Genomic DNA, 16,988 nt, shown 5'->3' with positions numbered 1-16,988 from the left:
TGGAGATTCTTCGTCTTCTCGCCCGCCCTCGCCGCTATTGTCTTGCTCCCCTTCCTTATTTCTTGCCTGGCACCCATGGACGACTTCATAATCATCTTCATCACCTTGCCACCGATAGCCATCCACGAAACCACGCACGAGTAGGTGGTCCCGCACCTGTCTGGAATCCGGGTCCATAAGGCTCCTCAGCTTGCATCTTCGACACGGACATCTTATCTCTATCTCGTTCTTTTGAAGCATCTCGGCCTTCGTGGAGCTCAAAAACCTATTCATGATGCCTTCGGTCATCGTGCGGACCATGGCCACCTGTTGGGTAGAGCAAAATGATATTTTAGAACCAAAAAAAATTTGGCATGACTTTGCCTAAAAATAGGATCAAAAAGAATGCATAGTGCCAAATTCTCGCCGAAACAGAAATGAATCAACATTTCGGCAAAATATTAGCAACTATCGCATTTCAAATACTGGTACCTACAAACACAAACATATGCAACACCACAAACATACGTAGATCTAGGCCATAAAAAGTGTGCATGTTGTTGGAGGGAGAAAAAGGTAGATCTAGAACATAAAGAAAGCTTTCCCCTTATTTACCTATCAAGCAAAGGAAATTTTACCACTTAATTTGGGTGAATCTATGGTGCAAATGAGGTGAGGCGGAGGAGGCAACCAAGACCAAGCTTGGTAGAGGTGGAGAGAATGAAGTGGGGAAAGTGAGTGTGGTAGGTGGCTGTCAAAAATATCTAGTTGCTCTCAGGTTACCAATGGCGCACCTCCTAAGAATTTGCCATTGGTAACCAAGGTTACTAATGGTGCACCTGGTGTGTGGTGCGCCATTACTAGTTTTGAAAAAAAATGTTAGTAGTGGCGCATCATGGGTGTGGTGCACCATTACTAGTTAAAACTAGTAATGGCGCACTATCCCCTGGTGCGCCATTACTTGTTTTGAAAAAAAATGTTAGTAGTGGCGCACCGAGGGTGTGGTGCGCCATTACTAGTTAAAACTAGTAATGGCACACTATCCCTTGGTGCGCCACTGCTAAGTCTGGGTAAGGGTGTGGGGCCAGGACAAAACTAGTAATGGCGCACCTATATCTGGTGCGCCACTGCCATATAGCAGTGGCGCACCACATACGTGGTGCGCCATTAATGTCCATATTAACTATAGCCGTTTTCTAGTAGTGTCCCGTGCAAGGCATACACTCTTTCGTTCAAGGCATGCGTTACTGGATTGTCGCCTTAATTAGAATATAGCCATCCCATGCAAGGCATGCACAGTTTCATTCAAGGCATGAGTTACTGGAGCCAGACCATCTGCTGATGTCATGATTGTTTCCAATAGTGTTTGCGGCGTCCGTTAGGAACTGACAATTCTCTCTTCCTCCGGCCTCTTTACCTTCTCCATCAAATCCCTGCTTAGGTCGTTACCTATTCCCTCGTCGATTGATTTTCTTGCACATATTCATCTTCTGTAATAAATCCTATTACTCTTCGTCTCCTCCATCTTTGTGCAAGAGAGGCTATTAAATTGCTTTCACATTTCCTACATTGGATCATATTCTCTAGATTGAGCTGCCGAATCCACCAACACCATTTAGTTGCAGCAGCGGCGGTCACCTCCAGGGTCGACCCACCCTACAAATAAGAGCCATATTGGTTGGTCGACAACGGCCACAGGGCAGCTGCTTCCTCGCTCCCCAGGTTGCCAATGGATATTACACCGCTATCCCACCGGGTGCTCTTCGCCATGGTATGATCCGGCGACGCTGACACCGTCAGATGCATCATGGTCGATGCTGTGGCATCCGACCCCACCACATCGCTAGCCACCGTCTGACTAAGGGTCAGGGACGTCACCCCATCCTGGGCGAGGCCGAGGCTTCCGGCTCCAGCATGTTGCTTGATGTCGTGCTGACGGACGATGGGGAGTCCAAGTTGTATGTCGCAGTGGAGGCCCGACGCGCTTGGGGTCGTCAACATCCTTCTCCTGGTCACCACCCTCTGCTGGTGCCTCGACCCAGACACCTGTCGCGTCGCCTCCAAGCAAGAGTACACTAGTAAGATCCTTCAATCAATTATTTTTGTTGGGTTCTGATATGTCCAATTTGCATCATGCTTTTATATCAGTATTTATTGCATTATGGGCTGTTATTACACATTATGTCACATTACTTGTGCATTTTCTCTCTTATTTTATAAGGTTTACATGAAGAGGGAGAATGTCGGCAGCTGGAATTCTGGGCTGGAAAAGGAGAAAATATTAGAGACCTATTCTGCACAACTCCAAAAGTCTTGAAACTCTACGAAAGTTAGTTTTGGAATATATTAAAAATATTGGGCGAAGAAAGCACCATAGGGGGCCACCCGCTGTCCACGAGGGTGGAGGGCGCGCCCCCTGCCTCGTGGGCCACCTGGCAACCCCCCAATGCCCATCTTCTGGTATATGGTGTCTTTTGCCCTGGAAAAAATCATAAGGAAGCTTTCGGGAAGAAGCGCCGCCGTCTCAAGGCGGAACCTTGGCAGAACCAATCTAGGGTTCCAGTAGAGCTGTTCTGCCAGGGAAACATCCCTCCGGGAGGGGGAAATCGTCACCATCGTCATCACCATCGATCCTCTCATCGAGTGGGGGTCAATCTCCATCAACATATTCACCAGCACCATCTCCTCTCAAACCCCAGTTCCTATCTTGTATCCAATCTTTGTCTCAAGACCTCAGATTGGTACCTGTGGGTTGCTAGTAGTGTTGATTACTCCTCGTAGTTGATGCTAGTTGGTTTATTCGGTGGAATATCATATGTTCAGATCCTTTATGCATATTAATACCCCTCTGATTATGAACATGAATATGATTTGTGAGTAGTTACGTTTGTTCCTGAGGACATGGGAGAAGTCTTATTATAAGTAGTCATGTGAATTTGGTATTCATTCGATATTTTGATGAGATGTATGTTGTCTTTCCTCTAGTGGTGTTATGTGAACGTCGACTACATGACACTTCACCATTGTTTAGGCCTAGGGGAAGGCATTGGGAAGTAATAATTAGATGATGGGTTGCTAGAGTGGTAGAAGCTTAAACCCTAGTTTATGCGTTGCTTCGTAAGGGGCTGATTTGGATACATATGTTTCATGCTATGGTTAGGTTTACCTTAATTCTTCTTTTGAAGTTGCGGATGCTTGCGAGAGGGGTTAATCATAATTATGTGCGATTCTTGTCCAAGGAAGGGCAGTATCCAAGCACCGGTCCAACCACATATCAAATTATCAAAGTAACGAACGCGAATCATATGAGCATGATGAAAGCTAGCTTCACGATAATTCCCATGTGTCCTCGGGAGCGCTTTGCTTTATATAAGAGTTTGTCCAGGCTTGTCCTTTGCTACAAAAAGGATTGGGCCACCTTGCTGCACTTTGTTACTTTTGTTACTTCTCACCCATTACGAATTACCTTATCACAAAACTATCTGTTATCAATAATTTCAGTGCTTGCAGAGAATACCTTACTGAAAACCGCTTGTCATTTCCTTCTGCTCCTCATTGGGTTCGACACTCTTACTTATCGAAAGGACTACTATAGATCCCCTATACTTGTGGGTCATCAAGACTCTTTGGTAGGTGGAATTTGGTAAGGAAACATTTATATAGTGTGCTGAAATTTACTGTCGCTTGCAGACTAAGGCATAGCCTAGTGGTGGGGAGGGGCTGATGCCTTCCCACCCACCCAGGTTCAAGGCACGGTACTTGCAATTTGGGTTTGTTGCACCTACTATACTGTAGGGGGTTCCCTTACAGTCTTTCTGTCAAAAAAATTTACTGTCGCTTGTTACTATGGAAATAATCCTTTGAGGGGCTTGTTCGGGGTATCTTCACCCCGACCAGAAGAGCAAAGAGTTGCTCCTCAACCTACTGAACCTACTGAAAATGTTGACTTTGAAATTCCTTCGGGTATGATAGAGAAACTGCTAGCTAATCCTTTTACAGGAGATGGAACATTACATCCCGATATGCACCTAATCTATGTGGATGAAGTTTGTGGATTATTTAAGCTTGCAGGTATGCCCGAGGATGTTATCAAGAAGAAGCTCTTCCCTTTATATTTGAAGGGAAAGGCATTGACATGGTTTAGGCTATGTGATGATATTGGATCATGGAACTACAACCGATTGAAATTGGAATTTCATCAGAAGTTTTATCCTACGCATCTAGTTCATCGTGATCGCAATTATATATATAATGTTTGGCCTCGCGAAGGATAAAGTATCTCCCAAGCTTGGGGGAGGCTTAATTCAATGTTATATTCATGCCCCAATCATGAGCTCTCAAGAGAAATTACTATGCAAAAAAAATTATGCTCGACTTTCTCTCAATAATCGCCCCATGCTCGATACTTCTTGTACTGGTTCTTTTATGATGAAGACTAATGAATTCAGATGGGATTTATTGGAAAGAATTAAACGTGCAACTCTGAGGATCGGGAACTCGACGAAAGGAAGGAGTCAGGTATAACACCTAAGTTTGATTGTGTTAAATCTTTTATGGATACCGATGCTTTTCGTGAATTTAGCACTAAATATGGACTTGACTCTGAGATAGTAGCTTCTTTCTGTGAATCATTTTCTACTCATGTTGATCTCCCTAAGGAGAAGTGGTTTAAATATCATCCTCCCATTGAAGTAAAAGTAGTAGAACCTATTAAAGTTGAAGAAAATATGATCACTTATAATGTTGATCCTATTGTTCCTACCGCTTATATTGAGAAACCACCTTTCCCTATTAGAATAAAGGATCATGCTAAAGCTTCAACTGTGGTTCATAAGAGTAATGCTAGAACACCTACACCCCCGGAGCAAATTAAAGTTGAACCTAGTATTGCTATGGTTAAGGATCTCTTGGTCGATAATATTGATGAGCATGTTATTTACTTTTGTGATGAAGCTGCTAGAATTGCTAGACCCGATACTAAAAATAAATATAGACCTCTTGTCGGCATGCCTGTTGTTTCTGTTAAAATAGGAGATCATTGTTATCATGGCTTATGTGATATGGGTGCTAGTGCAAGTGCAATACCTCATTCCTTATACAAAGAAATTATGCATGATATTGCACCTGCTGAGATAGAAGATATTGTTACTATTATGCTTGCCAATAGAGATACTATTTCACCAGTTGGGATTGTTAAAGATATTGAAGTCTTGTGTGGGAAAATTAAATATCCTAGTGATTTTCTTGTTCTTGGTTCCCCACAAGATGACTTTGGTCCCATTATATTTGGTAGACCCTTCTTGAATATTGTTGATGCTAAGATAGACTATGAAAAGGATATTGTTACTGTTGGTTTAGGGGATATGTCTCATGATTTTGCTAAATTTCGTAGACAACCCCATGATAAAGAATTGCCTAGTAAAGATGAAATAATTGGTCTTGCTCTATTGTCGTACCTCCTAATGATCCTTTAGAACAATATTTGCTAGACCATGAAAATGATATGTTTATGAATGAAAGAATATAGATGAAGTATTCTTTAAACAGGGACCTATTTTGAAACACAACTTGCCTGTTGAAATCCTAGGGGATCCTCCTCCACCCAAGGGTGATCCCGTGTTTGAGCTTAAGCCATTACCGGATACTCTTAAATATGCTTATCTTGATGAAAAGAAGATATATCCTATTATTATTAGTGCTAACCTTTCAGAGCATGAAGAAGAGAAATTATTGAAAACTCTGAAGAAGCACCGTGCTGCTATTGGAGATACTCTTGATGATCTTAAGGGCATTAGTCCCACTCTATGCCAGCACAAAATAAAGCTGGAGAAAGATGCTAAACCAGTTGTTGATCACCAACGACGGTTAAATCCTAAGATGAAAGAAGTGGTAAGAAATGAAATACTAAAGCTTCTGGAGGCAGGTATAATTTATCCTATTGTTCATAGTTAGTGGGTAAGTCCTGTACATTGTGTCCCTAAGAAGGGAGGTATTACTGTTGTTCCTAATGACAAGGATGAATTGATCCCACAAAGAATTGTTACAGGTTATATAATGGTAATTGATTTCTGCAAATTAAATAAAGCTACTAGAAAAGATCATTACCCTCTACCTTTTATTGATCAAATGCTAGAAAGATTATCCAACCATACACATTTTTGCTTTCTAGATGGTTATTCTGGTTTCTCTCAAATACCTATGTCAAAAGAGGATCATGATAAGACCACTTTTACTTGCCCTTTTGGTACCTTTGCTTATAGATGTATTCCTTTTGGTTTATGTAATGCACCTGCTACCTTTCAAAGATGTATGACTGCTATATTCTCTGACTTTTGTGAAAAGATTGTTGAGGTTTACATGGATGATTTCTCCGTGTCTGGAACTTCTTTTGTTGATTGCTTAAGCAACCTTGATCGAGTCTTGCAGAGATGTGAAGAAACTAATCTTGTGTTGAATTGGGAGAAGTGCCACTTTATGGTTAATGAAGGTATTGTCTTGGGGCATAAGATTTCTGAAAGAGGTATTGAAGTTGATAAATCTAAAGTTGATGCTATTGAAAATATGCCGTGTCCCAAGGACATCAAAGGTATAAGAAGTTTCCTTGGTCATGCCGGTTTTTATAGGAGGTTCATTAAAGACTTCTCAAAAATTTCTAGGCCTCTGACTAATCTCTTACAAAAATATGTTCCTTTTGTATTTGATGATGATTGTGTAGAAGCATTTGAAATACTTAAGAAAGCCTTGATTTCTGCACCTATTGTTCAGCCATCTGATTGGAATTTACCCTTTGAAGTTATGTGTGATGCTAGTGATTGTGTTGTAGGTGCTGCTCTAGAACAAAGAGTTGATAAGAAATTAAATGTTATCCATTATGCTAGTAAAACTCTAGTTAGTGCCCACAGAAATTATGCTACCACTGAAAAAGAATTTTTAGCAGTTGTATTTGCTTGTGATAAGTTCAGACCTTATATTGTTTATTCCAAAGTAACTGTTCACACTAATCATGATGCTATTAAATACCTTATGGAAAAGAAAGATGCTAAACCTAGACTTATTAGATGGGTTCTCTTGCTACAAGAATTCAATTTGCATATTATTGATAGAAAGGGAGCCGAGAACCCCATTGCAGACAACTTATCAAGGTTAGAGATTGTTCTTGATGACCCACTACCTATTGATGATAGCTTCCTAATGAGCAATTAGCTATCGTAAATGCTTCTCGTACTGCTCCATGGTATGCTGATTATGCTAATTACATTGTAGCTAAATTTATACCACCTAGTTTCACATACCAGCAAAAGAAAAAGGTTTCCTATGATTTAAGACATTACTTCTGGGATGACCCACACCTTTATAAAGAAGGAGTAGGTGGCGTTATTAGATGTTGTGTAGATTTGCATGAAAAGGAACAGATCCTATGCAAGTGTCACTCCGAGGCATATGGAGGACACCACGCTGGAGATAGAACTGCACATAAGGTATTGCAATCCGGTTTTTATTGGCCTACTCTCTTCAAAGATGCCCGTAAGTTTGTCTTGTCTTGCGACGAATGTCAAAGAATTGGTAATATTAGTAGACGTCAAGAAATGCCTATGGACTATTCACTTGTTATTGAACCATTTGATGTTTGGGGCTTTGATTATATGGGACCGTTTCCTTCCTCTAATGGGTATACACATATTTTAGTTGTTGTTGATTATGTTACTAAGTGGGTAGAAGCTATTCCAACTAGTAGTGCTGATCATAACACTTCTATTAAGATGCTTAAAGAAGTTATTTTTCCGAGGTTTGGAGTCCCTAGATACTTAATGACTGATGGTGGTTCACATTTTATTCATGATGCTTTTCGTAAAATGCTTGCTAAGTATGATGTAAATCATAGAATTGCATCTCCATACCATCCACAGTCTAGTGGTCAGGTAGAATTGAGTAATAGAGAGATTAAATTAATTTTGCAAAAGACTGTTAATAGATCTAGAAAGAATTGGTCCAAGAATCTTGATGATGCATTATTGGCCTATAGAACTCCATATAAGAATCCTATGGGTATGTCTCCATATAAAATGGTTTATGGAAAAGCATGTCACTTACCTCTCGAACTAGAACATAAGGCATATTGGGCCATTAAAGAGCTCAATTATGATTTCAAACTTGCCGGTGAGAAGATACTATTTGACATTAGCTCACTTGATGAATGGAGAACCCAAGCTTATGAGAATGCCAAACTGTTTAAAGAAAAAGTTAAGAGATGGCATGACAAAAGGATACAAAAGCGTGAGTTTAATGTAGGTGATTATGTTTTGCTATACAACTCTCGTTTAAGATTTTTTGCAGGAAAACTTCTCTCTAAATGGGAAGATACTTACATTATCGAGGAGGTCTATCATTCTGCCATAAAAATCAACAATGCCGAAGGCACAAATCCGAAGGTAGTGAACGGTCAAAGAATCAAACATTATATCTCGGGTAATCCCATAAATGTTGAAACCAATGTTATTGACACCTTAACCCCGGAGGAGTACATAAGGGACACTTTCCAGAATGTTTCAGACTTCGAAAAGGAATAGGTATGTGGTACGGTAAGTAAACCGACTCCAAAACAGTTCTAATAGCATTTTTTCTCTGTTTTGGAATATTTAAGAAAATAGGAAAATAAGAAGTAGTCCGGAAAGGACTCGAGGCATCCACGAGGGTGGAGGGCGCGCCCTACCCCCCTGGGCACGCCCCCTGCCTCGTGGACACCTCGTGTGCCCTTCGGACTCCGTTTTCTTGCACGATACTTCTTTTGGTCAGTAAAAATCATTATATAATCTCCCGAAGGTTTTGACCATCGTACCACGACAAAATCCTCTGTTTTTGTTCTGAGTTGTTTGTGCCATAGATTAGAGCAATATGTCGTCCCCCCTACTCCAACAATGTGGGCGATGATGCTTGGCTAATGAAGATAGAGACGAAGCAAGAAGAAATCGGGGAAAACAAGGAAGGTGACAAGATCAAGGAGGTCGCAAAGGAGCAAGTCCCAATAGTAGAAGAAGAAGGCTTCTCTCAACCTTACTACAATCATCTCACCCCAACTGAGATTGAAGCTTTCAAGATGATTGAGCTAGCTCGCATACAAAACAAGCATCTCACATGTGAAAATATTTTGTTGCAAGAGCATATCACCGCACTCAAGGGCATTATCCACAAGTTGGAGGATCTCCTACGCTCGATGTGCGACACCCCGTCATCAACAACTCCATCATCACCACCTCCAAAGAAGGAGACATAAATACATGGGTATGGGCACTCCCCTTGGCAACTGCCAAGCTTGGGGGAGGTGCCTCGGTATCGTATCACCATCACACTTTTATCTTTACCATTTTTCTTTGTTCAATCTTTTGGTTATATCTTGATCTAGTAGAATAAAGTTTAGTATGATCTAGCTTTGAGTTTTTGTGTTGATCCCTATCTATGTCATCGAGTCAGTGAGCTATATATAATAAAGATTAGTTATGAGTTGAGGGCTTTGCTATCTTGCTATGATCTTGAGGGAATATAAGAAAAAGAAAGAATGAAAAGAAATAAAAAGATCATATTGATCTTATGGAGAGTAATGACTTCACATATAAAGGGTATGATGAATAAAAGTTGTTGAGAGTTGACAAACATAGTTTTGGTCATCGTTGCAATTAATAGGAAGTAATAAAGAAAGAGAGGTTTTCACATATAAATATACTATCTTGGACATATTTTATGATTGTGAGCACTTATTAAAATATGACATGCTAAAAGGTTGATGTTGGACAAGGAAGACAATGTAATGGGTTATGTTTTCTTATATCCGAAATAAATTATATTGTCATGGATCATCCAACATGTTGAGCTTGCCTTTCCCCCTCATGCTAGCCAAATTCTTTGCACCAAGTAGAGATACTACTTGTGCTTCCAAACATCCTTAAACCCAATTTTGCCATGAGAGTCCACCATACCTACCTATGGATTGAGTAAGACCCTTCAAGTTGTCATTGTTGCAAGCAATAAAAATTGCTCTCTAAATATGTATGATCTATTAGTGTGGAGAAAATAAGCTTTATACGAGCTTGTGATATGGAAGAAATAAAAGTGGCGGACCGCATAATAAAGGTCCCTATCACAAGTGGCAATATAAAGTGACGTTCTTTTGCATCAAGATTTTGTGCATCCAACCATAAAAGCACATGACAACCTCTGCTTCCCTCTACGAAAGGCCTATCTTTTATTTTTATCTTCTACCTTAAACAAGAGTCATGGTGATCTTCACCTTTCCTTTTTACACTTTATCCTTTGGCAAGCACTAGGTGTTGGAAAGATCCTGATATATATATCCAATTGGATGTGGGTTTTCGTAAAGCATTATTGTTGACATTACCCTTGAGGTAAGAGGTTGGGAGGCAAAACTATAAGCCCCTATCTTTCTTTGTGTCTGATTAAAACTTCATACCCATAAGTATTGCGAGTGTTAGCAATTGTGAAAGATTAAATGATAGTTGAGTGTGTGGACTTGCTGAAAAGCTCTTATATTGACCATCTTCTCGTATATGGTGTCATTTTCCTTGGAAAAAATCACAAGGAAGTTTTCGGGATGAGGCGCCGCCGTCTTGAGGCGGAACCTTGGTGGAACCAATCTAGGGCTCCGGCGGAGCTGTTCTGCCGGGGAAACATCCCTCCGGGAGGGGGAAATCGTCACCATCGTCATCACCATCGATCCTCTCATTGAGAGGGCGTCAATCTCCATAAACATCTTCACCAGCACCATCTCCTATCAAACCCCAGTTCATCTCTTGTATCCGATCTTTGTCTCAAGACCTCAAATTGGTACCTGTGGGTTGCTAGTAGTGTTGATTACTCCTTGTAGTTGATGCTAGTTGGTTTATTCGGTGGAAGATCATATGTTCAGATCCTTTATTCATATTAATAGCCTTATGATTATGAACATGAATATGATTTGTGAGTAGTTACGTTTGTTCCTGAGGACATGGGAGAAGTCTTGTTATAAGTAGTCATGTGAATTTGGTATTCGTTCGATATTTTGATGAGATGTATGGTGTCTTTCCTCAAGTGGTGTTATGTGAACGTCGACTACATGACACTTCACCATTGTTTGGGCCTAGGGGAAGGCATTGGGAAGTAATAAGTAGATGATGGGTTGCTAGAGTGACAGAAGCTTAAACCCTAGTTTATGTGTTGCTTCGTAAGGGGCTAATTTTGGATCCATATGTTTCATGCTATGGTTAGGTTTACCTTAATTCTTCTTTCATAGTTGCGGATGCTTGCGAGAGGGGTTAATCATAAGTGGGATGCTTGTCCAAGGAAGGGTAGTACCCAAGAACCCGTCCACCCACATATCAAATTATCAAAGTAACGAACGTGAATCATATGAGCATGATGAAAACTAGCTTGACTATAATTCCCATGTGTCCTCAGGAGCTCTTTGCTTTATATAAGAGTTTGTCCAGGCTTGTCCTTTGCTACAAAAAGGATTGGGCCACCTTGCTGCACTTTGTTACTTTTGTTACTTGTCACCCGTTATGAATTACCTTATCACAAAACTATCTGTTACCGATAATTTCAGTGCTTGCACAGAATACCTTACTGAAAACCGCTTGTCATTTCCTTCTGCTCCTCGTTGGGTTCGGCACTCTTACTTATCGAAAGGACTATGATAGATCCCCTATACTTGTGTGTCATCAGGTTCTTAAACTTTCAAGTCTAGGGTGTCGCCAATTCTATTTGAGCCCAACTGCCTTCTCAATTATGTAGGTCAGACTGAATCCGGGAGAATTTTTTTGCAGTTAGATTGATTTGACTATACCAGTACGTGGATTAACAACGATGTGGTTATACCAATTTTCAGTGATCATGGTGGTGACTTTTGGTACTAATTAATTAAAGGATAGACAAAACGCTGATGTATATGATGTGATTGCGAGTTTAAGACCCCTAAGAGTTCCTAGATTTGTGTTACTTTGCACAAGAATAAACTACATCACATTGCAATGGATCACCACTATTTCCAAGTTATTCGTTTTGCCAAGTGTTTCAATATTGACTTTATGATTTTGATTTTGAAATGATTTATTTTATCTAGCCATTTGAATATGTTCAGAAGTCGACCATGGAGGAAGCTAGGAGTTGTTCCAACTCTTGGGCTTTGTGATATCTCCTTTTTCAGTTGCTTAAATCATCATGCTGGTGTTGCATGCTCTAAAATACAACATTCATTGCATGCAAATGAAATTTGTCATATAATTGACTCCAATTGTGATGATCCTCGCGATTGCTGCGGGATATCATCTAGTATTCATAATATTGATGCCAAAAGAGGCAAAGGTTATAATGATAGTGCAACATACTTGTGGCACTGCCATTTAGGTCATGTTGGTGTAAAGCGCATGAAGAAACTCCATGCAGATGGGCTTTTGGAATCACTTGATTAAGAATCATTTGATACTTGTGAACCATGCCTCATGGGCAGGATGACTAAAACTTCGTTCCGCGGAACAATGGAGCGAGCTAATGACTTATTGGAAATAATACATACCGATAAATGTGATCCGAGGAGTGTTGAAGCACGCAGCGGGTCTCATTATTTTCTGACCTTCATAGATGATTTGTGTAGGTATGGGTATATCTACTTGATGAAACACAAGTTTTGAAACATTTGAAAGGTTCAAAGAATTTCAAAGCGAAGTGGAGAATCGTCGTAACAAGAAAAATAAAGTTTCTACGATCTGATCGTTGAGGCGAATATTTGAGTTACGAGTTTGGCCTTCATTTAAAACAATGTGGAATTGTTTCACAACTCATGCCACCTGGAACACCACAGCGTAATGGTGTGTCCGAATGTTGTAACCGTACTTTATTAGATATGGTGTGTTCTGTGATGTCTTTTACCGATTTACCACTATCATTTTGGGGTTATGCATTAGAGACAGCCGCATTCATGTTAAATAGGGCACCATCTAAATCCATTGAGACGACATCGCATGAACTATGGTTTGGCAAGAAATCTAAGCTGTCATTTCTTAAAGTTTGGGGATGTGATGCTTATGTCAAAAGGCTTTAGCCAGATAAGCTCGAACCTAAATCGGAGAAGTGTATCTTCATAGGATACCCTAAAGAAACTATTGGGTACACCTTCTATCACAGATGCGAAGGCAAGTTCTTTGTTGCTAAGAATGGGTCCTTTCTAGAGAAGGAGTTTTCTCTCGAAAGAAGTGAATGAAAGGAAAGTAGAACTTGATGAGGTAATTGTACCTTCTCTCAAATTGGAGAGTAGCACATTAGAGAAATCCGTTCCCGTGATGCCTACACCAACTAGAGAGGAAGGTAATGATGATGATCATGAAACTTTGGATCAAGTTACTACTGGACTTCATAGGTCGAACAGAGCATGTTTTGCACCAGAGTGGTACAGTAATCCTGTCTTGGAAGTCATGTTATTAGACCATGGCGAACCTACAAACTATGAAGAAGCTATGATGATCCCAGATTCCGATAAATGGCTTGAGGCCATGAAATCTGAGATAGGATCCATGTATGAGAACAAAGTGTGGACTTTGGTGGATTTTCCCAATGATCGGCAAGCCATTGAGAATAAATGGATTTTCAAGATGAAGAAGGACGCTGATGGTAATATTTCTATCAACAAAGCTCGACTTGTCACAAAAGTGTTTTCGACAAGTTCAAGGGGTTGACTACGATGAGACTTTCTCACCTGTAGCGATGCTTAAGTCCGTCCGAATCATGTTAGCAATTGCCGCATTTTATAATTATGAAATCTGGTAAATAGATGTCAAAAACTGCATTCCTTAATGGATATTAAAGAAGAGTTATATATGATGAAACCAGAAGTTTTTGTCAATCCTAAAGGAGTTAACAAAGTGTGCAAGCTCCAGCGATCCATCTATGGACTGGTGCAAGCATCTCGGAGTTGGAACATATTCTTTGATGAGGTGATCAAAGCATATGGTTTTATATAGACTTACGGTGAAGCCTGTATTTACAAGAAAGTGAGTGGGAGCTCTGTAGCATTTCTGATATTATATGTGGATGACATATTATTGACTGAAAATGATATAGAATTTCTGGGTAGCATAAAAGGATACTTGAATAAGAATTTTTTAATGAAAGACCTCGGTGAAGCTGCTTATATAATGGGCATCAAGATCTATAGGGATAGATCGAGACGCTCAATAGGACTTCCACAAAAGCACATACCTTGACAAGGTTTTGAAGAAGTTCAAAATGGACCAGTCAAAGAAAGGGTTCTTGCCTGTGTTGCAAGGTGTGAAGTTGAGTAAGACTCAAAACCCGACCACGGTAGAAGATAGAGAGAGAATGAAAGGCATTCCCTATGCCTCAGTCATAGGTTCTGTAAAGTATGCCATGTTGTGTACCAACCTGTTGTGTACCTTGCCATGAGTTTGGCAAGGGGGTACAATAGTGATCCAGGAGTAGATCACTGGACAACGGTCAAAATTATCCTTAGTTGCCTAAGAGGACTAAGGAGATATTTCTCGATTATGGAGGTAATAAAGAGTTCGTCGTAAAGGGTTACGTCGATGCAAGCTTTAACACCGATTCGGATGACTCTGAGTCTCAATCTGGATATATATTGAAAGTGAGAGCAATTAGCTAGAGTAGCTCCATATAGAGCTTTGTAGACATAGAAATTTGCAAAATACATACGAATCTGAATGTGACAGGCCCGTTGACTAAACTTCTCTCACAAGTAAAACATGATCACTCCTTAATACTCTTTAGGTGTTAATCACATGGCGATGTGAACTAGATTATTGACTCTAGTAAACTCTTTGGGTGTTGGTCACATGGTGAACTATGGATGTTAAATCACATGGTGATGTGAATTAGATTATTGACTCTAGTGCAAGTGGGAGACTGAAGGAAGTGTGCCCTAGAGGAAATAATAAAGTTGTTATTTTATATTTCCTTATTCATGATAAAGGTTTATTATTCATGCTAGAATTGTATTGATCATAAACTTAAATACATGTGTGAATACACAAACGAATATCGTGTCCCTAGTAAGCCTCTACTAGTAGCTCGTTGATCAAAGATGGTTAAGGTTTCCTAACCATAGACATGTGTTGTCATTTTATAACGGGATCACATCATTAGGAGAATGACGTGATGGACAAGACCCATCCGTTAGCTTAGCATAATGATCGTTCAGTTTATTGCTATTGCTTTCTTCATGTCAAATACATATTCCTTCGACTATGAGATTATGCAACTCCCGGATACCAGAGGAATACCTTGTGTGCTATCAAACGTCACAACATAACTGGGTGATCATAAAGATGCTCTATAGGTATCTCCAAAGGTGTTTGTTGAGTTGGCATAGATCAAGATTAGGATTTGTCACTCCGAGTATCGGAGAGGTATCTCTAGGCCCTCTCGGTAATACACATCATAAGCTTGCAAGCAAATCACTAAGGAGTTAGTTACGAGGTGATGTATTACGGAACGAGTAAAGAGACTTGCCGGTAACGAGATTGAACTAGGTATAAAGATACTGACGATCGAATCTCAGGCAAGTAACATACCATGGACAAAGGTTATTCCGTTTGTTGTGATAACGGTTTGACCGATAAAGATCTTCGTAGAATATGTAGGGGCCAATATGGGCATCTAGTTTCCGCTATTGGTCATTGACCGGAGAGGTGTCTCAGTCATGTGTCATAGTTCTCGAACATGTAGGGTCCGCACGCTTAATGTTCGTTGATGATATAGTGTTATATGAGTTATATGATTTGGTGACCGAATGTTGTTCGGAGTCCCGGATGAGATCACGGGCATGACGAGGAGTCTCAAAATGGTCGAGAGGTAAAGATTGATATATAGGACGATGGTATTCGGACACCGGAAGTGTTTTGGAGTGTACCGGATAGTCATCGGAGTACCAGAGGTACCAGACACCCCTAGGAGGATAGTGGGCCTATTGGGTCATTAGAGGGGAGCACACCATCCCACATAAGGCTAGCGCACCCCATATGATAGCCGCCTAGGTGGAGGAAAGGAAAGGGGATGGATTCGGCCTTCCCCTTCCTTCCCTCTTCCCCCTTTCCTTTCCCGCTCCGATAAATATGGTAAGGGGGCGCCACTTGGGAAGGGACCCCAAGTAGGATTCGGCCTACTTGGGGCAGCCTCCTGGCTACTCCCTCTACCCCCCCCCCTATGTATTTTCGTATTGCTTAGGCGAAGCCCTGCGAAGATCACTTCACTATTACCATCACCACGTCGTCGTGCTGCCGGAACTCATCCACTTCCTCGCCGTCTTGATGGATCAAGAAGGCAGAGGACGTCGCCGAGCTGAACGTGTGCTGAACGTGGAGGTGACGTACGTTCGGTATTCGATGGGTTGGATCGTGAAGAAAGTTCGACTACATCAACCATGTTGTTAAACGCTTCCGCTTACGGTCTACGAGGGTACGTAGACACACTCTCTCCTCTCGTTGCTATGCACCTCCATGGATAGATCTTGCGTGTGCGTAGATTATTTTTTGTTTTCCATGCAATGTTTCCCAACATGTCTCTGCTTAGGCCTGAGCGTTCGGTAGAAACCGACATTTCACTTTTTGTTGTTCGGTTTTTTGGCAATTCGGTTAGCAAAGGATAAAGCTGAATTAGACATAAAAATGCGCTAACTGAAATTTCGGTTAACCAATTTTTTGGTTCAGTTTTTTATTTTAACCGAATTATGGATCATGTACAGAAAATGCATGTTCAAAACATACTATGACAGCATGTACAACTTTTGTAGAAATATTTTCACAGCATAACGACGCATAATTGTAAAATGTATATAACATTTTTCACAGTACACGATTATAAAATATCACACGCATCTCAAATATAAGCATATCAGAATAGTGACATAATTGTAATTTCTTTACCATGCCTATGCTATTTGGAGAGATTCCACTAGTGAAATTATAAATCCCGGTCCTTTATTCTTCAGAAAC

Source organism: Triticum dicoccoides, chromosome 4B, assembly GCF_002162155.2.
Source record: "Triticum dicoccoides isolate Atlit2015 ecotype Zavitan chromosome 4B, WEW_v2.0, whole genome shotgun sequence".
In the NCBI taxonomy this organism is placed as follows: Eukaryota; Viridiplantae; Streptophyta; class Magnoliopsida; order Poales; family Poaceae; genus Triticum; species Triticum dicoccoides.
Note: the sequence above shows the minus strand (reverse complement) of the source record.